Source organism: Macaca nemestrina, unplaced genomic scaffold (genome assembly GCF_043159975.1).
Source record: "Macaca nemestrina isolate mMacNem1 unplaced genomic scaffold, mMacNem.hap1 Scaffold_60, whole genome shotgun sequence".
Lineage (NCBI taxonomy): Eukaryota > Metazoa > Chordata > Mammalia > Primates > Cercopithecidae > Macaca > Macaca nemestrina.
In genome coordinates this window covers 365255-392932 of record NW_027257767.1, presented here as the reverse complement: position 1 = coordinate 392932, position 27678 = coordinate 365255, and positions in this window count along the sequence as shown.

Below are 27678 nucleotides of genomic sequence, written 5' to 3'. Positions count from 1 at the left end.
TTTCACCCGGAGGCTCCAGAATCGGATCTGAAGCGGAGTCCTGAGACCCCAGCAGGCGCCCTGAAGCTCCTCCTCCCCCGGTGGAAATCGACTGAAACCCAAGCAGGTTTGCAGAGAGAAACAATCATGACAGGGATCTCCAGGAAGTGTCTCCCTGATGGACTGGGAAGTGATCCTTCTGGAAGACATCCAGCCAGCCCAGGAAGCATCTAAGCCCCGGAGAAACAGGGGATACACAGCCAGAGGGAGGACGGAGCAGAGGCCAGAGCCCAGGCTGGGTAGAGCACCGTGCCACTGCCACGGGCTTCATCAGAGGGGTGCCAAACGAGTGGCTTGTCCAGTGAGGCCGGCGTTCCAGTGACCAGGATTGTGGCCATCTCCCATTCCCGGCTTCCTCTTTCAGCCTGGATCGTGGTGTGGCTTGTTTTTTCAGAGAAGAGCCCTGAAAAGATCCAAGCCTCTTCTGTGATGTGGGCCTCCTTCTCTCCTGCCGGGCAATGAGCTCCCGTGCGGCTTTTGTCCGTGGCTGGACTGTGTTCGTCTTGATCTCAGAAGAGAAGGCCGCACGGGATGGCGATGAGATTTCAACGGCTCCGGGAGCAACGCATCTCCTCACGTGGTCGAAGCCTTGGCAATCCCAAAGTGGAACCGCGGGGAAAACGGTTGACAAGCGGACACATGACCCAGGCACAGACGCAGAGGGAGGCTCACCAAAGACAGGCCGACATGCAAGACACCGTTTGTTGGCGCATCGGGCACATTTCTCCAAACACACACACACACACAACACACACACACACACACACACACACACACACACACCCCAAACGACAGAGAGAGGGCAAGAAACTCACAGAGTGTGAGAGACAGACAGAGAAGCGAAAATGGGAGACACACAAACACATACACACACCGACAGTCCTACAGCAGTGGCACAGAAACAAACACCCCCAGGCAGGCGCTGAGGTTACGGGGTTCGGCTCTCGAGCAGAACGACCCTCGGTTGAGAGAGCAGAGCAGCCCACTGGCCCGCAGGCCGACCCGTCTTCGAGATCCCGGGGGCACGACTTTCGGGGAGACTCACCCGAACAGTGTCCGGGCGGCTCTGAGGCTGGGATGCGGCGCTGCTTCCCCCGGATTCCGCCTGTGCTTTCAACATCCTGGGCAGCCCTATGCCACGACTCCTGGCATCCGGAGACGGTCCTGTCGACCGCGTGGAGAAGGCAGGCTGGAGCCTCGGAGCCCCGCCACGCAAGCACTGCCACGGAGGACTCCTGTTTGCCAGGCCTCAGGGCGTGGTTGCTCTGACAACCGTGGGAACCACTGGGACGCAAGAGCCAGCGCTCGCCACTCGCGCATGCGCATTGGCTGGGCCGCCCCGCGCTCCGCTGCCGGCAGTCAGGCTGCGTCCCCTTTAAAGGACGGTGGCCGCTGGGCGCCAGGGGCTCTCCTGCTGCAGCCTTGGCAGCGGCTGCATCCGGGGTCCAGTAGGGGGCCGCGTGGGAGAGGCGGCCACGGGCGGCGTCCCAGGATCAAACCCCAGCAGTCCCGTCTTCAGGACCTCCGTGAGCCGATTTCCATCGGGGGAGGGGGAGCTTCAGGGCGCCTGCTGGGGTCAGATCACGACCTCCAGGCAGATCCGATTCTGGACCCCTCCGGGTAAGAATGGATGGTCTGAGCACATGGACTGAGGCAGGCAGGGCCTGGCTGCAGCCCACAATGATCCCATGGGCCTCAACGCCCGGAGTCAGCTGAAAGTTCACTGACCCGTGAGCCCTCTGCCTCCCTCCTTTGAAACAGCAGTGCCCCGCCGGGATACTGAAGGACCTGGGACCTAGCCGCGGGCCAAAAGTTTCAGGGTGTCATTCCACCCAGGAGCAGAGGAGAGTCTCATTCCCAGGAATGAGACTGGATGTGCAGAGGAAATGCGACCAGCACCTGTCCCAGAAGGCAAGGACTTGTCTTTCAAAGGGGGAGGGGGGCAGAGGGCTCAGATGCGTCAGTGACCTTTCAGTTGACAGCGCAGCCTTGTGGCCTGTGGGATGATGGTGGGCTGCAGCCAGACCCTGCCTGCCTCACTAGATGTGCTCAGCCCATGCTTTCTCACCCGGAGGCTCCAGAATCGGATCTGAAGCGGAGTCCTGAGACCCCAGCAGGCGCCCTGAAGCTCCCCCTCCCCCGGTGGAAATCGGCTGAAACCCAAGCAGGTTTGCAGAGAGAAACAATCATGACAGGGATCTCCAGAAAGTGTCTCCCTGATGGACTGGGAAGTGATCCTTCTGGAAGACATCCAGCCAGCCCAGGAAGCATCTAAGCCCCGGAGAAACAGGGGATACACAGCCAGAGGGAGGACAGACCAGAGGCCAGAGCCCAGGCGGGGTAGAGCACCGTGCCACTGCCAGGGGCTTCATCAGAGGGGTGCCAAACGGGTGGCTTGTCCAGTGAGGCCGGCGTTCCAGTGACCGGGATTATGGCCATCTCCCATTCTCGGCTTCCTCTTTCAGCCTGGGTCGTGGTGTGGCTTGTTTTTTCAGAGAAGAGCCCTGAAAAGATCCAAGCCTCTTCTGTGATGTGGGCCTCCTTCTCTCCTGCCGGACAATGAGCTCCCGTGCGGCTTTTGTCCGTGGCTGGACTGTGTTCGTCTTGATCTCAGAAGAGAGGCCGCACGGGATGGCGATGAGATTTCAACGACTCCGGGAGCAACGCATCTCCTCACGTGGTCGAAGCCTTGGCAATCCCAAAGTGGCACCGCGGGGACAGCGGTTGACAAGCGGACACATGACCCAGGCACAGACGCAGAGGGAGGCTCACCAAAGACAGGCCGACATGCAAGACACCGTTTGCTGGCGTATCGGGCACATTTCTCCAAACACAAACACACAAACACACACTCACACACACACACCCCAACCGACAGAGAGAGGGCAAGAAACTCACAGAGTGTGAGAGACAGACAGAGAAGCGAAAATGGGAGACACACAAACACATACACACACCGACAGTCCTACAGCAGTGGCACAGAAACAAACACCCCCAGGCAGGCGCTGAGGTTACGGGGTTCGGCTCTCGAGCAGAACGACCCTCGGTTGAGAGAGCAGAGCAGCCCACTGGCCCGCAGGCCGACCCGTCTTCGAGATCCCGGGGGCACGACTTTCGGGGAGACTCACCCGAACAGCGTCCGGGCGGCTCTGAGGCTGGGATGCGGCGCTGCTTCCCCCGGATTCCGCCTGTGCTTTCAACATCCTGGGCAGCCCTATGCCACGACTCCTGGCATCCGGAGACGGTCCTGTCGACCGCGTGGAGAAGGCAGGCTGGAGCCTCGGAGCCCCGCCACGCAAGCACTGCCACGGAGGACTCCTGTTTGCCAGGCCTCAGGGCGTGGTTGCTCTGACAACCGTGGGAACCACTGGGACGCAAGAGCCAGCGCTCGCCACTCGCGCATGCGCATTGGCTGGTCCGCCCCGCGCTCCGCTGCCGGCAGTCAGGCTGCGTCCCCTTTAAAGGACGGTGGCCGCTGGGCGCCAGGGGCTCTCCTGCTGCAGCCTTGGCAGCGGCTGCATCCGGGGTCCAGTAGGGGGCCGCGTGGGAGAGGCGGCCACGGGCGGCGTCCCAGGATCAAACCCCAAGAGTCCCGTCTTCAGGACCTCCGTGAGCCGATTTCCATCGGGGGAGGGGGAGCTTCAGGGCGCCTGCTGGGGTCAGGTCACGACCTCCCGGCAGATCCGATTCTGGACCCCTCCGAGTAAGAATGGATGGTCTGAGCACATGGACTGAGGCAGGCAGGGCCTGGCTGCAGCCCACAATGATCCCATGGGCCTCAACGCCCGGAGTCAGCTGAAAGTTCACTGACCCGTGAGCCCTCTGCCTCCCTCCTTTGAAACAGCAGTGCCCCGCCGGGATACTGAAGGACCTGGGACCTAGCCGCGGGCCAAAAGTTTCAGGGTGTCATTCCACCCAGGAGCAGAGGGGAGTCTCATTCCCAGGAATGAGACTGGATGTGCAGAGGAAATGCGACCAGCACCTGTCCCAGAAGGCAAGGACTTGTCTTTCAAAGGGGGAGGGGGGCAGAGGGCTCAGATGCGTCAGTGACCTTTCAGTTGACAGCGCAGCCTTGTGGCCTGTGGGATGATGGTGGGCTGCAGCCAGACCCTGCCTGCCTCACTAGATGTGCTCAGCCCATGCTTTTTCACCCGGAGGCTCCAGAATCGGATCTGAAGCGGAGTCCTGAGACCCCAGCAGGCGCCCTGAAGCTCCTCCTCCCCCGGTGGAAATCGACTGAAACCCAAGCAGGTTTGCAGAGAGAAACAATCATGACAGGGATCTCCAGGAAGTGTCTCCCTGATGGACTGGGAAGTGATCCTTCTGGAAGACATCCAGCCAGCCCAGGAAGCATCTAAGCCCCGGAGAAACAGGGGATACACAGCCAGAGGGAGGACGGAGCAGAGGCCAGAGCCCAGGCTGGGTAGAGCACCGTGCCACTGCCACGGGCTTCATCAGAGGGGTGCCAAACGAGTGGCTTGTCCAGTGAGGCCGGCGTTCCAGTGACCAGGATTGTGGCCATCTCCCATTCCCGGCTTCCTCTTTCAGCCTGGATCGTGGTGTGGCTTGTTTTTTCAGAGAAGAGCCCTGAAAAGATCCAAGCCTCTTCTGTGATGTGGGCCTCCTTCTCTCCTGCCGGACAATGAGCTCCCGTGCGGCTTTTGTCCGTGGCTGGACTGTGTTCGTCTTGATCTCAGAAGAGAAGGCCGCACGGGATGGCGATGAGATTTCAACGGCTCCGGGAGCAACGCATCTCCTCACGTGGTCGAAGCCTTGGCAATCCCAAAGTGGAACCGCGGGGAAAACGGTTGACAAGCGGACACATGACCCAGGCACAGACGCAGAGGGAGGCTCACCAAAGACAGGCCGACATGCAAGACACCGTTTTCTGGCGCATCGGGCACATTTCTCCAAACACACACACACACACAACACACACACACACACACACACACACACACACACACCCCAAACGACAGAGAGAGGGCAAGAAACTCACAGAGTGTGAGAGACAGACAGAGAAGCGAAAATGGGAGACACACAAACACATACACACACCGACAGTCCTACAGCAGTGGCACAGAAACAAACACCCCCAGGCAGGCGCTGAGGTTACGGGGTTCGGCTCTCGAGCAGAACGACCCTCGGTTGAGAGAGCAGAGCAGCCCACTGGCCCGCAGGCCGACCCGTCTTCGAGATCCCGGGGGCACGACTTTCGGGGAGACTCACCCGAACAGCGTCCGGGCGGCTCTGAGGCTGGGATGCGGCGCTGCTTCCCCCGGATTCCGCCTGTGCTTTCAACATCCTGGGCAGCCCTATGCCACGACTCCTGGCATCCGGAGACGGTCCTGTCGACCGCGTGGAGAAGGCAGGCTGGAGCCTCGGAGCCCCGCCACGCAAGCACTGCCACGGAGGACTCCTGTTTGCCAGGCCTCAGGGCGTGGTTGCTCTGACAACCGTGGGAACCACTGGGACGCAAGAGCCAGCGCTCGCCACTCGCGCATGCGCATTGGCTGGGCCGCCCCGCGCTCCGCTGCCGGCAGTCAGGCTGCGTCCCCTTTAAAGGACGGTGGCCGCTGGGCGCCAGGGGCTCTCCTGCTGCAGCCTTGGCAGCGGCTGCATCCGGGGTCCAGTAGGGGGCCGCGTGGGAGAGGCGGCCACGGGCGGCGTCCCAGGATCAAACCCCAGCAGTCCCGTCTTCAGGACCTCCGTGAGCCGATTTCCATCGGGGGAGGGGGAGCTTCAGGGCGCCTGCTGGGGTCAGATCACGACCTCCAGGCAGATCCGATTCTGGACCCCTCCGGGTAAGAATGGATGGTCTGAGCACATGGACTGAGGCAGGCAGGGCCTGGCTGCAGCCCACAATGATCCCATGGGCCTCAACGCCCGGAGTCAGCTGAAAGTTCACTGACCCGTGAGCCCTCTGCCTCCCTCCTTTGAAACAGCAGTGCCCCGCCGGGATACTGAAGGACCTGGGACCTAGCCGCGGGCCAAAAGTTTCAGGGTGTCATTCCACCCAGGAGCAGAGGAGAGTCTCATTCCCAGGAATGAGACTGGATGTGCAGAGGAAATGCGACCAGCACCTGTCCCAGAAGGCAAGGACTTGTCTTTCAAAGGGGGAGGGGGGCAGAGGGCTCAGATGCGTCAGTGACCTTTCAGTTGACAGCGCAGCCTTGTGGCCTGTGGGATGATGGTGGGCTGCAGCCAGACCCTGCCTGCCTCACTAGATGTGCTCAGCCCATGCTTTCTCACCCGGAGGCTCCAGAATCGGATCTGAAGCGGAGTCCTGAGACCCCAGCAGGCGCCCTGAAGCTCCCCCTCCCCCGGTGGAAATCGGCTGAAACCCAAGCAGGTTTGCAGAGAGAAACAATCATGACAGGGATCTCCAGAAAGTGTCTCCCTGATGGACTGGGAAGTGATCCTTCTGGAAGACATCCAGCCAGCCCAGGAAGCATCTAAGCCCCGGAGAAACAGGGGATACACAGCCAGAGGGAGGACAGACCAGAGGCCAGAGCCCAGGCGGGGTAGAGCACCGTGCCACTGCCAGGGGCTTCATCAGAGGGGTGCCAAACGGGTGGCTTGTCCAGTGAGGCCGGCGTTCCAGTGACCGGGATTATGGCCATCTCCCATTCTCGGCTTCCTCTTTCAGCCTGGGTCGTGGTGTGGCTTGTTTTTTCAGAGAAGAGCCCTGAAAAGATCCAAGCCTCTTCTGTGATGTGGGCCTCCTTCTCTCCTGCCGGACAATGAGCTCCCGTGCGGCTTTTGTCCGTGGCTGGACTGTGTTCGTCTTGATCTCAGAAGAGAGGCCGCACGGGATGGCGATGAGATTTCAACGACTCCGGGAGCAACGCATCTCCTCACGTGGTCGAAGCCTTGGCAATCCCAAAGTGGCACCGCGGGGACAGCGGTTGACAAGCGGACACATGACCCAGGCACAGACGCAGAGGGAGGCTCACCAAAGACAGGCCGACATGCAAGACACCGTTTGCTGGCGTATCGGGCACATTTCTCCAAACACAAACACACAAACACACACTCACACACACACACCCCAACCGACAGAGAGAGGGCAAGAAACTCACAGAGTGTGAGAGACAGACAGAGAAGCGAAAATGGGAGACACACAAACACATACACACACCGACAGTCCTACAGCAGTGGCACAGAAACAAACACCCCCAGGCAGGCGCTGAGGTTACGGGGTTCGGCTCTCGAGCAGAACGACCCTCGGTTGAGAGAGCAGAGCAGCCCACTGGCCCGCAGGCCGACCCGTCTTCGAGATCCCGGGGGCACGACTTTCGGGGAGACTCACCCGAACAGCGTCCGGGCGGCTCTGAGGCTGGGATGCGGCGCTGCTTCCCCCGGATTCCGCCTGTGCTTTCAACATCCTGGGCAGCCCTATGCCACGACTCCTGGCATCCGGAGACGGTCCTGTCGACCGCGTGGAGAAGGCAGGCTGGAGCCTCGGAGCCCCGCCACGCAAGCACTGCCACGGAGGACTCCTGTTTGCCAGGCCTCAGGGCGTGGTTGCTCTGACAACCGTGGGAACCACTGGGACGCAAGAGCCAGCGCTCGCCACTCGCGCATGCGCATTGGCTGGTCCGCCCCGCGCTCCGCTGCCGGCAGTCAGGCTGCGTCCCCTTTAAAGGACGGTGGCCGCTGGGCGCCAGGGGCTCTCCTGCTGCAGCCTTGGCAGCGGCTGCATCCGGGGTCCAGTAGGGGGCCGCGTGGGAGAGGCGGCCACGGGCGGCGTCCCAGGATCAAACCCCAAGAGTCCCGTCTTCAGGACCTCCGTGAGCCGATTTCCATCGGGGGAGGGGGAGCTTCAGGGCGCCTGCTGGGGTCAGGTCACGACCTCCCGGCAGATCCGATTCTGGACCCCTCCGAGTAAGAATGGATGGTCTGAGCACATGGACTGAGGCAGGCAGGGCCTGGCTGCAGCCCACAATGATCCCATGGGCCTCAACGCCCGGAGTCAGCTGAAAGTTCACTGACCCGTGAGCCCTCTGCCTCCCTCCTTTGAAACAGCAGTGCCCCGCCGGGATACTGAAGGACCTGGGACCTAGCCGCGGGCCAAAAGTTTCAGGGTGTCATTCCACCCAGGAGCAGAGGGGAGTCTCATTCCCAGGAATGAGACTGGATGTGCAGAGGAAATGCGACCAGCACCTGTCCCAGAAGGCAAGGACTTGTCTTTCAAAGGGGGAGGGGGGCAGAGGGCTCAGATGCGTCAGTGACCTTTCAGTTGACAGCGCAGCCTTGTGGCCTGTGGGATGATGGTGGGCTGCAGCCAGACCCTGCCTGCCTCACTAGATGTGCTCAGCCCATGCTTTTTCACCCGGAGGCTCCAGAATCGGATCTGAAGCGGAGTCCTGAGACCCCAGCAGGCGCCCTGAAGCTCCTCCTCCCCCGGTGGAAATCGACTGAAACCCAAGCAGGTTTGCAGAGAGAAACAATCATGACAGGGATCTCCAGGAAGTGTCTCCCTGATGGACTGGGAAGTGATCCTTCTGGAAGACATCCAGCCAGCCCAGGAAGCATCTAAGCCCCGGAGAAACAGGGGATACACAGCCAGAGGGAGGACGGAGCAGAGGCCAGAGCCCAGGCTGGGTAGAGCACCGTGCCACTGCCACGGGCTTCATCAGAGGGGTGCCAAACGAGTGGCTTGTCCAGTGAGGCCGGCGTTCCAGTGACCAGGATTGTGGCCATCTCCCATTCCCGGCTTCCTCTTTCAGCCTGGATCGTGGTGTGGCTTGTTTTTTCAGAGAAGAGCCCTGAAAAGATCCAAGCCTCTTCTGTGATGTGGGCCTCCTTCTCTCCTGCCGGACAATGAGCTCCCGTGCGGCTTTTGTCCGTGGCTGGACTGTGTTCGTCTTGATCTCAGAAGAGAAGGCCGCACGGGATGGCGATGAGATTTCAACGGCTCCGGGAGCAACGCATCTCCTCACGTGGTCGAAGCCTTGGCAATCCCAAAGTGGAACCGCGGGGAAAACGGTTGACAAGCGGACACATGACCCAGGCACAGACGCAGAGGGAGGCTCACCAAAGACAGGCCGACATGCAAGACACCGTTTTCTGGCGCATCGGGCACATTTCTCCAAACACACACACACACACAACACACACACACACACACACACACACACACACACACCCCAAACGACAGAGAGAGGGCAAGAAACTCACAGAGTGTGAGAGACAGACAGAGAAGCGAAAATGGGAGACACACAAACACATACACACACCGACAGTCCTACAGCAGTGGCACAGAAACAAACACCCCCAGGCAGGCGCTGAGGTTACGGGGTTCGGCTCTCGAGCAGAACGACCCTCGGTTGAGAGAGCAGAGCAGCCCACTGGCCCGCAGGCCGACCCGTCTTCGAGATCCCGGGGGCACGACTTTCGGGGAGACTCACCCGAACAGCGTCCGGGCGGCTCTGAGGCTGGGATGCGGCGCTGCTTCCCCCGGATTCCGCCTGTGCTTTCAACATCCTGGGCAGCCCTATGCCACGACTCCTGGCATCCGGAGACGGTCCTGTCGACCGCGTGGAGAAGGCAGGCTGGAGCCTCGGAGCCCCGCCACGCAAGCACTGCCACGGAGGACTCCTGTTTGCCAGGCCTCAGGGCGTGGTTGCTCTGACAACCGTGGGAACCACTGGGACGCAAGAGCCAGCGCTCGCCACTCGCGCATGCGCATTGGCTGGGCCGCCCCGCGCTCCGCTGCCGGCAGTCAGGCTGCGTCCCCTTTAAAGGACGGTGGCCGCTGGGCGCCAGGGGCTCTCCTGCTGCAGCCTTGGCAGCGGCTGCATCCGGGGTCCAGTAGGGGGCCGCGTGGGAGAGGCGGCCACGGGCGGCGTCCCAGGATCAAACCCCAGCAGTCCCGTCTTCAGGACCTCCGTGAGCCGATTTCCATCGGGGGAGGGGGAGCTTCAGGGCGCCTGCTGGGGTCAGATCACGACCTCCAGGCAGATCCGATTCTGGACCCCTCCGGGTAAGAATGGATGGTCTGAGCACATGGACTGAGGCAGGCAGGGCCTGGCTGCAGCCCACAATGATCCCATGGGCCTCAACGCCCGGAGTCAGCTGAAAGTTCACTGACCCGTGAGCCCTCTGCCTCCCTCCTTTGAAACAGCAGTGCCCCGCCGGGATACTGAAGGACCTGGGACCTAGCCGCGGGCCAAAAGTTTCAGGGTGTCATTCCACCCAGGAGCAGAGGAGAGTCTCATTCCCAGGAATGAGACTGGATGTGCAGAGGAAATGCGACCAGCACCTGTCCCAGAAGGCAAGGACTTGTCTTTCAAAGGGGGAGGGGGGCAGAGGGCTCAGATGCGTCAGTGACCTTTCAGTTGACAGCGCAGCCTTGTGGCCTGTGGGATGATGGTGGGCTGCAGCCAGACCCTGCCTGCCTCACTAGATGTGCTCAGCCCATGCTTTCTCACCCGGAGGCTCCAGAATCGGATCTGAAGCGGAGTCCTGAGACCCCAGCAGGCGCCCTGAAGCTCCCCCTCCCCCGGTGGAAATCGGCTGAAACCCAAGCAGGTTTGCAGAGAGAAACAATCATGACAGGGATCTCCAGAAAGTGTCTCCCTGATGGACTGGGAAGTGATCCTTCTGGAAGACATCCAGCCAGCCCAGGAAGCATCTAAGCCCCGGAGAAACAGGGGATACACAGCCAGAGGGAGGACAGACCAGAGGCCAGAGCCCAGGCGGGGTAGAGCACCGTGCCACTGCCAGGGGCTTCATCAGAGGGGTGCCAAACGGGTGGCTTGTCCAGTGAGGCCGGCGTTCCAGTGACCGGGATTATGGCCATCTCCCATTCTCGGCTTCCTCTTTCAGCCTGGGTCGTGGTGTGGCTTGTTTTTTCAGAGAAGAGCCCTGAAAAGATCCAAGCCTCTTCTGTGATGTGGGCCTCCTTCTCTCCTGCCGGACAATGAGCTCCCGTGCGGCTTTTGTCCGTGGCTGGACTGTGTTCGTCTTGATCTCAGAAGAGAGGCCGCACGGGATGGCGATGAGATTTCAACGACTCCGGGAGCAACGCATCTCCTCACGTGGTCGAAGCCTTGGCAATCCCAAAGTGGCACCGCGGGGACAGCGGTTGACAAGCGGACACATGACCCAGGCACAGACGCAGAGGGAGGCTCACCAAAGACAGGCCGACATGCAAGACACCGTTTGCTGGCGTATCGGGCACATTTCTCCAAACACAAACACACAAACACACACTCACACACACACACCCCAACCGACAGAGAGAGGGCAAGAAACTCACAGAGTGTGAGAGACAGACAGAGAAGCGAAAATGGGAGACACACAAACACATACACACACCGACAGTCCTACAGCAGTGGCACAGAAACAAACACCCCCAGGCAGGCGCTGAGGTTACGGGGTTCGGCTCTCGAGCAGAACGACCCTCGGTTGAGAGAGCAGAGCAGCCCACTGGCCCGCAGGCCGACCCGTCTTCGAGATCCCGGGGGCACGACTTTCGGGGAGACTCACCCGAACAGCGTCCGGGCGGCTCTGAGGCTGGGATGCGGCGCTGCTTCCCCCGGATTCCGCCTGTGCTTTCAACATCCTGGGCAGCCCTATGCCACGACTCCTGGCATCCGGAGACGGTCCTGTCGACCGCGTGGAGAAGGCAGGCTGGAGCCTCGGAGCCCCGCCACGCAAGCACTGCCACGGAGGACTCCTGTTTGCCAGGCCTCAGGGCGTGGTTGCTCTGACAACCGTGGGAACCACTGGGACGCAAGAGCCAGCGCTCGCCACTCGCGCATGCGCATTGGCTGGTCCGCCCCGCGCTCCGCTGCCGGCAGTCAGGCTGCGTCCCCTTTAAAGGACGGTGGCCGCTGGGCGCCAGGGGCTCTCCTGCTGCAGCCTTGGCAGCGGCTGCATCCGGGGTCCAGTAGGGGGCCGCGTGGGAGAGGCGGCCACGGGCGGCGTCCCAGGATCAAACCCCAAGAGTCCCGTCTTCAGGACCTCCGTGAGCCGATTTCCATCGGGGGAGGGGGAGCTTCAGGGCGCCTGCTGGGGTCAGGTCACGACCTCCCGGCAGATCCGATTCTGGACCCCTCCGAGTAAGAATGGATGGTCTGAGCACATGGACTGAGGCAGGCAGGGCCTGGCTGCAGCCCACAATGATCCCATGGGCCTCAACGCCCGGAGTCAGCTGAAAGTTCACTGACCCGTGAGCCCTCTGCCTCCCTCCTTTGAAACAGCAGTGCCCCGCCGGGATACTGAAGGACCTGGGACCTAGCCGCGGGCCAAAAGTTTCAGGGTGTCATTCCACCCAGGAGCAGAGGGGAGTCTCATTCCCAGGAATGAGACTGGATGTGCAGAGGAAATGCGACCAGCACCTGTCCCAGAAGGCAAGGACTTGTCTTTCAAAGGGGGAGGGGGGCAGAGGGCTCAGATGCGTCAGTGACCTTTCAGTTGACAGCGCAGCCTTGTGGCCTGTGGGATGATGGTGGGCTGCAGCCAGACCCTGCCTGCCTCACTAGATGTGCTCAGCCCATGCTTTTTCACCCGGAGGCTCCAGAATCGGATCTGAAGCGGAGTCCTGAGACCCCAGCAGGCGCCCTGAAGCTCCTCCTCCCCCGGTGGAAATCGACTGAAACCCAAGCAGGTTTGCAGAGAGAAACAATCATGACAGGGATCTCCAGGAAGTGTCTCCCTGATGGACTGGGAAGTGATCCTTCTGGAAGACATCCAGCCAGCCCAGGAAGCATCTAAGCCCCGGAGAAACAGGGGATACACAGCCAGAGGGAGGACGGAGCAGAGGCCAGAGCCCAGGCTGGGTAGAGCACCGTGCCACTGCCACGGGCTTCATCAGAGGGGTGCCAAACGAGTGGCTTGTCCAGTGAGGCCGGCGTTCCAGTGACCAGGATTGTGGCCATCTCCCATTCCCGGCTTCCTCTTTCAGCCTGGATCGTGGTGTGGCTTGTTTTTTCAGAGAAGAGCCCTGAAAAGATCCAAGCCTCTTCTGTGATGTGGGCCTCCTTCTCTCCTGCCGGACAATGAGCTCCCGTGCGGCTTTTGTCCGTGGCTGGACTGTGTTCGTCTTGATCTCAGAAGAGAAGGCCGCACGGGATGGCGATGAGATTTCAACGGCTCCGGGAGCAACGCATCTCCTCACGTGGTCGAAGCCTTGGCAATCCCAAAGTGGAACCGCGGGGAAAACGGTTGACAAGCGGACACATGACCCAGGCACAGACGCAGAGGGAGGCTCACCAAAGACAGGCCGACATGCAAGACACCGTTTTCTGGCGCATCGGGCACATTTCTCCAAACACACACACACACACAACACACACACACACACACACACACACACACACACACCCCAAACGACAGAGAGAGGGCAAGAAACTCACAGAGTGTGAGAGACAGACAGAGAAGCGAAAATGGGAGACACACAAACACATACACACACCGACAGTCCTACAGCAGTGGCACAGAAACAAACACCCCCAGGCAGGCGCTGAGGTTACGGGGTTCGGCTCTCGAGCAGAACGACCCTCGGTTGAGAGAGCAGAGCAGCCCACTGGCCCGCAGGCCGACCCGTCTTCGAGATCCCGGGGGCACGACTTTCGGGGAGACTCACCCGAACAGCGTCCGGGCGGCTCTGAGGCTGGGATGCGGCGCTGCTTCCCCCGGATTCCGCCTGTGCTTTCAACATCCTGGGCAGCCCTATGCCACGACTCCTGGCATCCGGAGACGGTCCTGTCGACCGCGTGGAGAAGGCAGGCTGGAGCCTCGGAGCCCCGCCACGCAAGCACTGCCACGGAGGACTCCTGTTTGCCAGGCCTCAGGGCGTGGTTGCTCTGACAACCGTGGGAACCACTATGACGCAAGAGCCAGCGCTCGCCACTCGCGCATGCGCATTGGCTGGTCCGCCCCGCGCTCCGCTGCCGGCAGTCAGGCTGCGTCCCCTTTAAAGGACGGTGGCCGCTGGGCGCCAGGGGCTCTCCTGCTGCAGCCTTGGCAGCGGCTGCATCCGGGGTCCAGTAGGGGGCCGCGTGGGAGAGGCGGCCACGGGCGGCGTCCCAGGATCAAACCCCAAGAGTCCCGTCTTCAGGACCTCCGTGAGCCGATTTCCATCGGGGGAGGGGGAGCTTCAGGGCGCCTGCTGGGGTCAGGTCACGACCTCCCGGCAGATCCGATTCTGGACCCCTCCGAGTAAGAATGGATGGTCTGAGCACATGGACTGAGGCAGGCAGGGCCTGGCTGCAGCCCACAATGATCCCATGGGCCTCAACGCCCGGAGTCAGCTGAAAGTTCACTGACCCGTGAGCCCTCTGCCTCCCTCCTTTGAAACAGCAGTGCCCCGCCGGGATACTGAAGGACCTGGGACCTAGCCGCGGGCCAAAAGTTTCAGGGTGTCATTCCACCCAGGAGCAGAGGGGAGTCTCATTCCCAGGAATGAGACTGGATGTGCAGAGGAAATGCGACCAGCACCTGTCCCAGAAGGCAAGGACTTGTCTTTCAAAGGGGGAGGGGGGCAGAGGGCTCAGATGCGTCAGTGACCTTTCAGTTGACAGCGCAGCCTTGTGGCCTGTGGGATGATGGTGGGCTGCAGCCAGACCCTGCCTGCCTCACTAGATGTGCTCAGCCCATGCTTTTTCACCCGGAGGCTCCAGAATCGGATCTGAAGCGGAGTCCTGAGACCCCAGCAGGCGCCCTGAAGCTCCTCCTCCCCCGGTGGAAATCGACTGAAACCCAAGCAGGTTTGCAGAGAGAAACAATCATGACAGGGATCTCCAGGAAGTGTCTCCCTGATGGACTGGGAAGTGATCCTTCTGGAAGACATCCAGCCAGCCCAGGAAGCATCTAAGCCCCGGAGAAACAGGGGATACACAGCCAGAGGGAGGACGGAGCAGAGGCCAGAGCCCAGGCTGGGTAGAGCACCGTGCCACTGCCACGGGCTTCATCAGAGGGGTGCCAAACGAGTGGCTTGTCCAGTGAGGCCGGCGTTCCAGTGACCAGGATTGTGGCCATCTCCCATTCCCGGCTTCCTCTTTCAGCCTGGATCGTGGTGTGGCTTGTTTTTTCAGAGAAGAGCCCTGAAAAGATCCAAGCCTCTTCTGTGATGTGGGCCTCCTTCTCTCCTGCCGGACAATGAGCTCCCGTGCGGCTTTTGTCCGTGGCTGGACTGTGTTCGTCTTGATCTCAGAAGAGAAGGCCGCACGGGATGGCGATGAGATTTCAACGGCTCCGGGAGCAACGCATCTCCTCACGTGGTCGAAGCCTTGGCAATCCCAAAGTGGAACCGCGGGGAAAACGGTTGACAAGCGGACACATGACCCAGGCACAGACGCAGAGGGAGGCTCACCAAAGACAGGCCGACATGCAAGACACCGTTTGTTGGCGCATCGGGCACATTTCTCCAAACACACACACACACACAACACACACACACACACACACACACACACACACACACCCCAAACGACAGAGAGAGGGCAAGAAACTCACAGAGTGTGAGAGACAGACAGAGAAGCGAAAATGGGAGACACACAAACACATACACACACCGACAGTCCTACAGCAGTGGCACAGAAACAAACACCCCCAGGCAGGCGCTGAGGTTACGGGGTTCGGCTCTCGAGCAGAACGACCCTCGGTTGAGAGAGCAGAGCAGCCCACTGGCCCGCAGGCCGACCCGTCTTCGAGATCCCGGGGGCACGACTTTCGGGGAGACTCACCCGAACAGCGTCCGGGCGGCTCTGAGGCTGGGATGCGGCGCTGCTTCCCCCGGATTCCGCCTGTGCTTTCAACATCCTGGGCAGCCCTATGCCACGACTCCTGGCATCCGGAGACGGTCCTGTCGACCGCGTGGAGAAGGCAGGCTGGAGCCTCGGAGCCCCGCCACGCAAGCACTGCCACGGAGGACTCCTGTTTGCCAGGCCTCAGGGCGTGGTTGCTCTGACAACCGTGGGAACCACTATGACGCAAGAGCCAGCGCTCGCCACTCGCGCATGCGCATTGGCTGGTCCGCCCCGCGCTCCGCTGCCGGCAGTCAGGCTGCGTCCCCTTTAAAGGACGGTGGCCGCTGGGCGCCAGGGGCTCTCCTGCTGCAGCCTTGGCAGCGGCTGCATCCGGGGTCCAGTAGGGGGCCGCGTGGGAGAGGCGGCCACGGGCGGCGTCCCAGGATCAAACCCCAAGAGTCCCGTCTTCAGGACCTCCGTGAGCCGATTTCCATCGGGGGAGGGGGAGCTTCAGGGCGCCTGCTGGGGTCAGGTCACGACCTCCCGGCAGATCCGATTCTGGACCCCTCCGAGTAAGAATGGATGGTCTGAGCACATGGACTGAGGCAGGCAGGGCCTGGCTGCAGCCCACAATGATCCCATGGGCCTCAACGCCCGGAGTCAGCTGAAAGTTCACTGACCCGTGAGCCCTCTGCCTCCCTCCTTTGAAACAGCAGTGCCCCGCCGGGATACTGAAGGACCTGGGACCTAGCCGCGGGCCAAAAGTTTCAGGGTGTCATTCCACCCAGGAGCAGAGGGGAGTCTCATTCCCAGGAATGAGACTGGATGTGCAGAGGAAATGCGACCAGCACCTGTCCCAGAAGGCAAGGACTTGTCTTTCAAAGGGGGAGGGGGGCAGAGGGCTCAGATGCGTCAGTGACCTTTCAGTTGACAGCGCAGCCTTGTGGCCTGTGGGATGATGGTGGGCTGCAGCCAGACCCTGCCTGCCTCACTAGATGTGCTCAGCCCATGCTTTTTCACCCGGAGGCTCCAGAATCGGATCTGAAGCGGAGTCCTGAGACCCCAGCAGGCGCCCTGAAGCTCCTCCTCCCCCGGTGGAAATCGACTGAAACCCAAGCAGGTTTGCAGAGAGAAACAATCATGACAGGGATCTCCAGGAAGTGTCTCCCTGATGGACTGGGAAGTGATCCTTCTGGAAGACATCCAGCCAGCCCAGGAAGCATCTAAGCCCCGGAGAAACAGGGGATACACAGCCAGAGGGAGGACGGAGCAGAGGCCAGAGCCCAGGCTGGGTAGAGCACCGTGCCACTGCCACGGGCTTCATCAGAGGGGTGCCAAACGAGTGGCTTGTCCAGTGAGGCCGGCGTTCCAGTGACCAGGATTGTGGCCATCTCCCATTCCCGGCTTCCTCTTTCAGCCTGGATCGTGGTGTGGCTTGTTTTTTCAGAGAAGAGCCCTGAAAAGATCCAAGCCTCTTCTGTGATGTGGGCCTCCTTCTCTCCTGCCGGACAATGAGCTCCCGTGCGGCTTTTGTCCGTGGCTGGACTGTGTTCGTCTTGATCTCAGAAGAGAAGGCCGCACGGGATGGCGATGAGATTTCAACGGCTCCGGGAGCAACGCATCTCCTCACGTGGTCGAAGCCTTGGCAATCCCAAAGTGGAACCGCGGGGAAAACGGTTGACAAGCGGACACATGACCCAGGCACAGACGCAGAGGGAGGCTCACCAAAGACAGGCCGACATGCAAGACACCGTTTTCTGGCGCATCGGGCACATTTCTCCAAACACACACACACACACAACACACACACACACACACACACACACACACACCCCAAACGACAGAGAGAGGGCAAGAAACTCACAGAGTGTGAGAGACAGACAGAGAAGCGAAAATGGGAGACACACAAACACATACACACACCGACAGTCCTACAGCAGTGGCACAGAAACAAACACCCCCAGGCAGGCGCTGAGGTTACGGGGTTCGGCTCTCGAGCAGAACGACCCTCGGTTGAGAGAGCAGAGCAGCCCACTGGCCCGCAGGCCGACCCGTCTTCGAGATCCCGGGGGCACGACTTTCGGGGAGACTCACCCGAACAGCGTCCGGGCGGCTCTGAGGCTGGGATGCGGCGCTGCTTCCCCCGGATTCCGCCTGTGCTTTCAACATCCTGGGCAGCCCTATGCCACGACTCCTGGCATCCGGAGACGGTCCTGTCGACCGCGTGGAGAAGGCAGGCTGGAGCCTCGGAGCCCCGCCACGCAAGCACTGCCACGGAGGACTCCTGTTTGCCAGGCCTCAGGGCGTGGTTGCTCTGACAACCGTGGGAACCACTGGGACGCAAGAGCCAGCGCTCGCCACTCGCGCATGCGCATTGGCTGGGCCGCCCCGCGCTCCGCTGCCGGCAGTCAGGCTGCGTCCCCTTTAAAGGACGGTGGCCGCTGGGCGCCAGGGGCTCTCCTGCTGCAGCCTTGGCAGCGGCTGCATCCGGGGTCCAGTAGGGGGCCGCGTGGGAGAGGCGGCCACGGGCGGCGTCCCAGGATCAAACCCCAGCAGTCCCGTCTTCAGGACCTCCGTGAGCCGATTTCCATCGGGGGAGGGGGAGCTTCAGGGCGCCTGCTGGGGTCAGATCACGACCTCCAGGCAGATCCGATTCTGGACCCCTCCGGGTAAGAATGGATGGTCTGAGCACATGGACTGAGGCAGGCAGGGCCTGGCTGCAGCCCACAATGATCCCATGGGCCTCAACGCCCGGAGTCAGCTGAAAGTTCACTGACCCGTGAGCCCTCTGCCTCCCTCCTTTGAAACAGCAGTGCCCCGCCGGGATACTGAAGGACCTGGGACCTAGCCGCGGGCCAAAAGTTTCAGGGTGTCATTCCACCCAGGAGCAGAGGGGAGTCTCATTCCCAGGAATGAGACTGGATGTGCAGAGGAAATGCGACCAGCACCTGTCCCAGAAGGCAAGGACTTGTCTTTCAAAGGGGGAGGGGGGCAGAGGGCTCAGATGCGTCAGTGACCTTTCAGTTGACAGCGCAGCCTTGTGGCCTGTGGGATGATGGTGGGCTGCAGCCAGACCCTGCCTGCCTCACTAGATGTGCTCAGCCCATGCTTTCTCACCCGGAGGCTCCAGAATCGGATCTGAAGCGGAGTCCTGAGACCCCAGCAGGCGCCCTGAAGCTCCCCCTCCCCCGGTGGAAATCGGCTGAAACCCAAGCAGGTTTGCAGAGAGAAACAATCATGACAGGGATCTCCAGAAAGTGTCTCCCTGATGGACTGGGAAGTGATCCTTCTGGAAGACATCCAGCCAGCCCAGGAAGCATCTAAGCCCCGGAGAAACAGGGGATACACAGCCAGAGGGAGGACAGACCAGAGGCCAGAGCCCAGGCGGGGTAGAGCACCGTGCCACTGCCAGGGGCTTCATCAGAGGGGTGCCAAACGGGTGGCTTGTCCAGTGAGGCCGGCGTTCCAGTGACCGGGATTATGGCCATCTCCCATTCTCGGCTTCCTCTTTCAGCCTGGGTCGTGGTGTGGCTTGTTTTTTCAGAGAAGAGCCCTGAAAAGATCCAAGCCTCTTCTGTGATGTGGGCCTCCTTCTCTCCTGCCGGACAATGAGCTCCCGTGCGGCTTTTGTCCGTGGCTGGACTGTGTTCGTCTTGATCTCAGAAGAGAGGCCGCACGGAATGGCGATGAGATTTCAACGACTCCGGGAGCAACGCATCTCCTCACGTGGTCGAAGCCTTGGCAATCCCAAAGTGGCACCGCGGGGACAGCGGTTGACAAGCGGACACATGACCCAGGCACAGACGCAGAGGGAGGCTCACCAAAGACAGGCCGACATGCAAGACACCGTTTGCTGGCGTATCGGGCACATTTCTCCAAACACAAACACACAAACACACACTCACACACACACACCCCAACCGACAGAGAGAGGGCAAGAAACTCACAGAGTGTGAGAGACAGACAGAGAAGCGAAAATGGGAGACACACAAACACATACACACACCGACAGTCCTACAGCAGTGGCACAGAAACAAACACCCCCAGGCAGGCGCTGAGGTTACGGGGTTCGGCTCTCGAGCAGAACGACCCTCGGTTGAGAGAGCAGAGCAGCCCACTGGCCCGCAGGCCGACCCGTCTTCGAGATCCCGGGGGCACGACTTTCGGGGAGACTCACCCGAACAGCGTCCGGGCGGCTCTGAGGCTGGGATGCGGCGCTGCTTCCCCCGGATTCCGCCTGTGCTTTCAACATCCTGGGCAGCCCTATGCCACGACTCCTGGCATCCGGAGACGGTCCTGTCGACCGCGTGGAGAAGGCAGGCTGGAGCCTCGGAGCCCCGCCACGCAAGCACTGCCACGGAGGACTCCTGTTTGCCAGGCCTCAGGGCGTGGTTGCTCTGACAACCGTGGGAACCACTGGGACGCAAGAGCCAGCGCTCGCCACTCGCGCATGCGCATTGGCTGGTCCGCCCCGCGCTCCGCTGCCGGCAGTCAGGCTGCGTCCCCTTTAAAGGACGGTGGCCGCTGGGCGCCAGGGGCTCTCCTGCTGCAGCCTTGGCAGCGGCTGCATCCGGGGTCCAGTAGGGGGCCGCGTGGGAGAGGCGGCCACGGGCGGCGTCCCAGGATCAAACCCCAGCAGTTCCGTCTTCAGGACCTCCGTGAGCCGATTTCCATCGGGGGAGGGGGAGCTTCAGGGCGCCTGCTCGGGTCAGGTCACGACCTCCAGGCAGATCCAATTCTGGACCCCTCCGGGTAAGAATGGATGGTCTGAGCACATGGACTGAGGCAGGCAGGGCCTGGCTGCAGCCCACAATGATCCCATGGGCCTCAACGCCCGGAGTCAGCTGAAAGTTCACTGACCCGTGAGCCCTCTGCCTCCCTCCTTTGAAACAGCAGTGCCCCGCCGGGATACTGAAGGACCTGGGACCTAGCCGCGGGCCAAAAGTTTCAGGGTGTCATTCCACCCAGGAGCAGAGGGGAGTCTCATTCCCAGGAATGAGACTGGATGTGCAGAGGAAATGCGACCAGCACCTGTCCCAGAAGGCAAGGACTTGTCTTTCAAAGGGGGAGGGGGGCAGAGGGCTCAGATGCGTCAGTGACCTTTCAGTTGACAGCGCAGCCTTGTGGCCTGTGGGATGATGGTGGGCTGCAGCCAGACCCTGCCTGCCTCACTAGATGTGCTCAGCCCATGCTTTTTCACCCGGAGGCTCCAGAATCGGATCTGAAGCGGAGTCCTGAGACCCCAGCAGGCGCCCTGAAGCTCCTCCTCCCCCGGTGGAAATCGACTGAAACCCAAGCAGGTTTGCAGAGAGAAACAATCATGACAGGGATCTCCAGGAAGTGTCTCCCTGATGGACTGGGAAGTGATCCTTCTGGAAGACATCCAGCCAGCCCAGGAAGCATCTAAGCCCCGGAGAAACAGGGGATACACAGCCAGAGGGAGGACGGAGCAGAGGCCAGAGCCCAGGCTGGGTAGAGCACCGTGCCACTGCCACGGGCTTCATCAGAGGGGTGCCAAACGAGTGGCTTGTCCAGTGAGGCCGGCGTTCCAGTGACCAGGATTGTGGCCATCTCCCATTCCCGGCTTCCTCTTTCAGCCTGGATCGTGGTGTGGCTTGTTTTTTCAGAGAAGAGCCCTGAAAAGATCCAAGCCTCTTCTGTGATGTGGGCCTCCTTCTCTCCTGCCGGACAATGAGCTCCCGTGCGGCTTTTGTCCGTGGCTGGACTGTGTTCGTCTTGATCTCAGAAGAGAAGGCCGCACGGGATGGCGATGAGATTTCAACGGCTCCGGGAGCAACGCATCTCCTCACGTGGTCGAAGCCTTGGCAATCCCAAAGTGGAACCGCGGGGAAAACGGTTGACAAGCGGACACATGACCCAGGCACAGACGCAGAGGGAGGCTCACCAAAGACAGGCCGACATGCAAGACACCGTTTTCTGGCGCATCGGGCACATTTCTCCAAACACACACACACACACAACACACACACACACACACACACACACACACACACACACACACCCCAAACGACAGAGAGAGGGCAAGAAACTCACAGAGTGTGAGAGACAGACAGAGAAGCGAAAATGGGAGACACACAAACACATACACACACCGACAGTCCTACAGCAGTGGCACAGAAACAAACACCCCCAGGCAGGCGCTGAGGTTACGGGGTTCGGCTCTCGAGCAGAACGACCCTCGGTTGAGAGAGCAGAGCAGCCCACTGGCCCGCAGGCCGACCCGTCTTCGAGATCCCGGGGGCACGACTTTCGGGGAGACTCACCCGAACAGCGTCCGGGCGGCTCTGAGGCTGGGATGCGGCGCTGCTTCCCCCGGATTCCGCCTGTGCTTTCAACATCCTGGGCAGCCCTATGCCACGACTCCTGGCATCCGGAGACGGTCCTGTCGACCGCGTGGAGAAGGCAGGCTGGAGCCTCGGAGCCCCGCCACGCAAGCACTGCCACGGAGGACTCCTGTTTGCCAGGCCTCAGGGCGTGGTTGCTCTGACAACCGTGGGAACCACTGGGACGCAAGAGCCAGCGCTCGCCACTCGCGCATGCGCATTGGCTGGGCCGCCCCGCGCTCCGCTGCCGGCAGTCAGGCTGCGTCCCCTTTAAAGGACGGTGGCCGCTGGGCGCCAGGGGCTCTCCTGCTGCAGCCTTGGCAGCGGCTGCATCCGGGGTCCAGTAGGGGGCCGCGTGGGAGAGGCGGCCACGGGCGGCGTCCCAGGATCAAACCCCAGCAGTCCCGTCTTCAGGACCTCCGTGAGCCGATTTCCATCGGGGGAGGGGGAGCTTCAGGGCGCCTGCTGGGGTCAGTCACGACCTCCAGGCAGATCCGATTCTGGACCCCTCCGGGTAAGAATGGATGGTCTGAGCACATGGACTGAGGCAGGCAGGGCCTGGCTGCAGCCCACAATGATCCCATGGGCCTCAACGCCCGGAGTCAGCTGAAAGTTCACTGACCCGTGAGCCCTCTGCCTCCCTCCTTTGAAACAGCAGTGCCCCGCCGGGATACTGAAGGACCTGGGACCTAGCCGCGGGCCAAAAGTTTCAGGGTGTCATTCCACCCAGGAGCAGAGGGGAGTCTCATTCCCAGGAATGAGACTGGATGTGCAGAGGAAATGCGACCAGCACCTGTCCCAGAAGGCAAGGACTTGTCTTTCAAAGGGGGAGGGGGGCAGAGGGCTCAGATGCGTCAGTGACCTTTCAGTTGACAGCGCAGCCTTGTGGCCTGTGGGATGATGGTGGGCTGCAGCCAGACCCTGCCTGCCTCACTAGATGTGCTCAGCCCATGCTTTCTCACCCGGAGGCTCCAGAATCGGATCTGAAGCGGAGTCCTGAGACCCCAGCAGGCGCCCTGAAGCTCCCCCTCCCCCGGTGGAAATCGGCTGAAACCCAAGCAGGTTTGCAGAGAGAAACAATCATGACAGGGATCTCCAGAAAGTGTCTCCCTGATGGACTGGGAAGTGATCCTTCTGGAAGACATCCAGCCAGCCCAGGAAGCATCTAAGCCCCGGAGAAACAGGGGATACACAGCCAGAGGGAGGACAGACCAGAGGCCAGAGCCCAGGCGGGGTAGAGCACCGTGCCACTGCCAGGGGCTTCATCAGAGGGGTGCCAAACGGGTGGCTTGTCCAGTGAGGCCGGCGTTCCAGTGACCGGGATTATGGCCATCTCCCATTCTCGGCTTCCTCTTTCAGCCTGGGTCGTGGTGTGGCTTGTTTTTTCAGAGAAGAGCCCTGAAAAGATCCAAGCCTCTTCTGTGATGTGGGCCTCCTTCTCTCCTGCCGGACAATGAGCTCCCGTGCGGCTTTTGTCCGTGGCTGGACTGTGTTCGTCTTGATCTCAGAAGAGAGGCCGCACGGGATGGCGATGAGATTTCAACGACTCCGGGAGCAACGCATCTCCTCACGTGGTCGAAGCCTTGGCAATCCCAAAGTGGCACCGCGGGGACAGCGGTTGACAAGCGGACACATGACCCAGGCACAGACGCAGAGGGAGGCTCACCAAAGACAGGCCGACATGCAAGACACCGTTTGCTGGCGTATCGGGCACATTTCTCCAAACACAAACACACAAACACACACTCACACACACACACCCCAACCGACAGAGAGAGGGCAAGAAACTCACAGAGTGTGAGAGACAGACAGAGAAGCGAAAATGGGAGACACACAAACACATACACACACCGACAGTCCTACAGCAGTGGCACAGAAACAAACACCCCCAGGCAGGCGCTGAGGTTACGGGGTTCGGCTCTCGAGCAGAACGACCCTCGGTTGAGAGAGCAGAGCAGCCCACTGGCCCGCAGGCCGACCCGTCTTCGAGATCCCGGGGGCACGACTTTCGGGGAGACTCACCCGAACAGCGTCCGGGCGGCTCTGAGGCTGGGATGCGGCGCTGCTTCCCCCGGATTCCGCCTGTGCTTTCAACATCCTGGGCAGCCCTATGCCACGACTCCTGGCATCCGGAGACGGTCCTGTCGACCGCGTGGAGAAGGCAGGCTGGAGCCTCGGAGCCCCGCCACGCAAGCACTGCCACGGAGGACTCCTGTTTGCCAGGCCTCAGGGCGTGGTTGCTCTGACAACCGTGGGAACCACTGGGACGCAAGAGCCAGCGCTCGCCACTCGCGCATGCGCATTGGCTGGTCCGCCCCGCGCTCCGCTGCCGGCAGTCAGGCTGCGTCCCCTTTAAAGGACGGTGGCCGCTGGGCGCCAGGGGCTCTCCTGCTGCAGCCTTGGCAGCGGCTGCATCCGGGGTCCAGTAGGGGGCCGCGTGGGAGAGGCGGCCACGGGCGGCGTCCCAGGATCAAACCCCAGCAGTCCCGTCTTCAGGACCTCCGTGAGCCGATTTCCATCGGGGGAGGGGGAGCTTCAGGGCGCCTGCTCGGGTCAGGTCACGACCTCCAGGCAGATCCAATTCTGGACCCCTCCGGGTAAGAATGGATGGTCTGAGCACATGGACTGAGGCAGGCAGGGCCTGGCTGCAGCCCACAATGATCCCATGGGCCTCAACGCCCGGAGTCAGCTGAAAGTTCACTGACCCGTGAGCCCTCTGCCTCCCTCCTTTGAAACAGCAGTGCCCCGCCGGGATACTGAAGGACCTGGGACCTAGCCGCGGGCCAAAAGTTTCAGGGTGTCATTCCACCCAGGAGCAGAGGGGAGTCTCATTCCCAGGAATGAGACTGGATGTGCAGAGGAAATGCGACCAGCACCTGTCCCAGAAGGCAAGGACTTGTCTTTCAAAGGGGGAGGGGGGCAGAGGGCTCAGATGCGTCAGTGACCTTTCAGTTGACAGCGCAGCCTTGTGGCCTGTGGGATGATGGTGGGCTGCAGCCAGACCCTGCCTGCCTCACTAGATGTGCTCAGCCCATGCTTTTTCACCCGGAGGCTCCAGAATCGGATCTGAAGCGGAGTCCTGAGACCCCAGCAGGCGCCCTGAAGCTCCTCCTCCCCCGGTGGAAATCGACTGAAACCCAAGCAGGTTTGCAGAGAGAAACAATCATGACAGGGATCTCCAGGAAGTGTCTCCCTGATGGACTGGGAAGTGATCCTTCTGGAAGACATCCAGCCAGCCCAGGAAACATCTAAGCCCCGGAGAAACAGGGGATACACAGCCAGAGGGAGGACGGAGCAGAGGCCAGAGCCCAGGCGGGGTAGAGCACCGTGCCACTGCCACAGGCTTCATCAGAGGGGTGCCAAACGAGTGGCTTGTCCAGTGAGGCCGGCGTTCCAGTGACCAGGATTGTGGCCATCTCCCATTCCCGGCTTCCTCTTTCAGCCTGGATCGTGGTGTGGCTTGTTTTTTCAGAGAAGAGCCCTGAAAAGATCCAAGCCTCTTCTGTGATGTGGGCCTCCTTCTCTCCTGCCGGACAATGAGCTCCCGTGCGGCTTTTGTCCGTGGCTGGACTGTGTTCGTCTTGATCTCAGAAGAGAAGGCCGCACGGGATGGCGATGAGATTTCAACGGCTCCGGGAGCAACGCATCTCCTCACGTGGTCGAAGCCTTGGCAATCCCAAAGTGGAACCGCGGGGAAAACGGTTGACAAGCGGACACATGACCCAGGCACAGACGCAGAGGGAGGCTCACCAAAGACAGGCCGACATGCAAGACACCGTTTTCTGGCGCATCGGGCACATTTCTCCAAACACACACACACACACAACACACACACACACACACACACACACACACACACACACACACACACACCCCAAACGACAGAGAGAGGGCAAGAAACTCACAGAGTGTGAGAGACAGACAGAGAAGCGAAAATGGGAGACACACAAACACATACACAGACCGACAGTCCTACAGCAGTGGCACAGAAACAAACACCGCCAGGCAGGCGCTGAGGCTGCGGGGTTCGGCTCTCGAGCAGAACGACCCTCGGTTGAGAGAGCAGAGCAGCCCACTGGCCCGCTGGCCGACCCGTCTTCGAGATCCCGGGGGCACGACTTTCGGGGAGACTCACCCGAACAGCGTCCGGGCGGCTCTGAGGCTGGGATGCGGCGCTGCTTCCCCCGGATTCCGCCTGTGCTTTCAACATCCTGGGCAGCCCTATGCCACGACTCCTGGCATCCGGAGACGGTCCTGTCGACCGCGTGGAGAAGGCAGGCTGGAGCCTCGGAGCCCCGCCACGCAAGCACTGCCACGGAGGACTCCAGTTTGCCAGGCCTCAGGGCGTGGTTGCTCTGACAACCGTGGGAACCACTATGACGCAAGAGCCAGCGCTCGCCACTCGCGCATGCGCATTGGCTGGGCCGCCCCGCGCTCCGCTGCTGGCAGTCAGGCTGCGTCCCTTTTAAACGACGGTGGCCGCTGGGCGCCAGGGGCTCTCCTGCTGCAGCCTTGGCAGCGGCTGCATCCGGGGTCCAGTAGGGGGCCGCGTGAGAGAGGCGGCCTCGGGCGGCGTCCCAGGATCAAACCCCAGGAGTCCCGTCTTCAGGACCTCCGTGAGCCGATTTCCATCGGGGGAGGGGGAGCTTCAGGGCGCCTGCTGGGGTCAGGTCACAACCTCCCCGCAGATCCGATTCTGGACCCCTCCGGGTAAGAATGGATGGTCTCAGGCCATGGACTGAGGCAGGCAGGGCCTGGCTGCAGCCCACAATGATCCCATGGGCCTCAACGCTCGGAGTCAGCTGAAAGTTCACTGACCCCTGAGCCCTCTGCCTCCCTCCTTTGAAACAGCAGTGCCCTGCGGGGATACTGAAGGGCCTGGGACCTAGCCGCGGGCCAAAAGTTTCAGGGGGTCAGTCCACCCAGGAGCAGAGGGGAGTCTCATTCTCAGGAATGAGACTGGATGTGCAGAGGAAATGCGACCAGCACCTGTCCCAGAAGGCAAGGACTTGTCTTTCAAAGGGGGAGGGGGGCAGAGGGCTCAGATGCGTCAGTGACCTTTCAGTTGACAGCGCAGCCTTGTGGCCTGTGGGATGATGGTGGGCTGCAGCCAGACCTTGCCTGCCTCACTAGATGTGCTCAGCCCATGCTTTCTCACCCGGAGGCTCCAGAATCGGATCTGAAGCGGAGTCCTGAGACCCCAGCAGGCGCCCTGAAGCTCCCCCTCCCCCGGTGGAAATCGGCTGAAACCCAAGCAGGTTTGCAGAGAGAAACAATCATGACAGGGATCTCCAGAAAGTGTCTCCCTGATGGACTGGGAAGTGATCCTTCTGGAAGACATCCAGCCAGCCCAGGAAGCATCTAAGCCCCGGAGAAACAGGGGATACACAGCCAGAGGGAGGACAGACCAGAGGCCAGAGCCCAGGCGGGGTAGAGCACCGTGCCACTGCCAGGGGCTTCATCAGAGGGGTGCCAAACGGGTGGCTTGTCCAGTAAGGCCGGCGTTCCAGTGACCGGGATTATGGCCATCTCCCATTCTCGGCTTCCTCTTTCAGCCTGGGTCGTGGTGTGGCTTGTTTTTTCAGAGAAGAGCC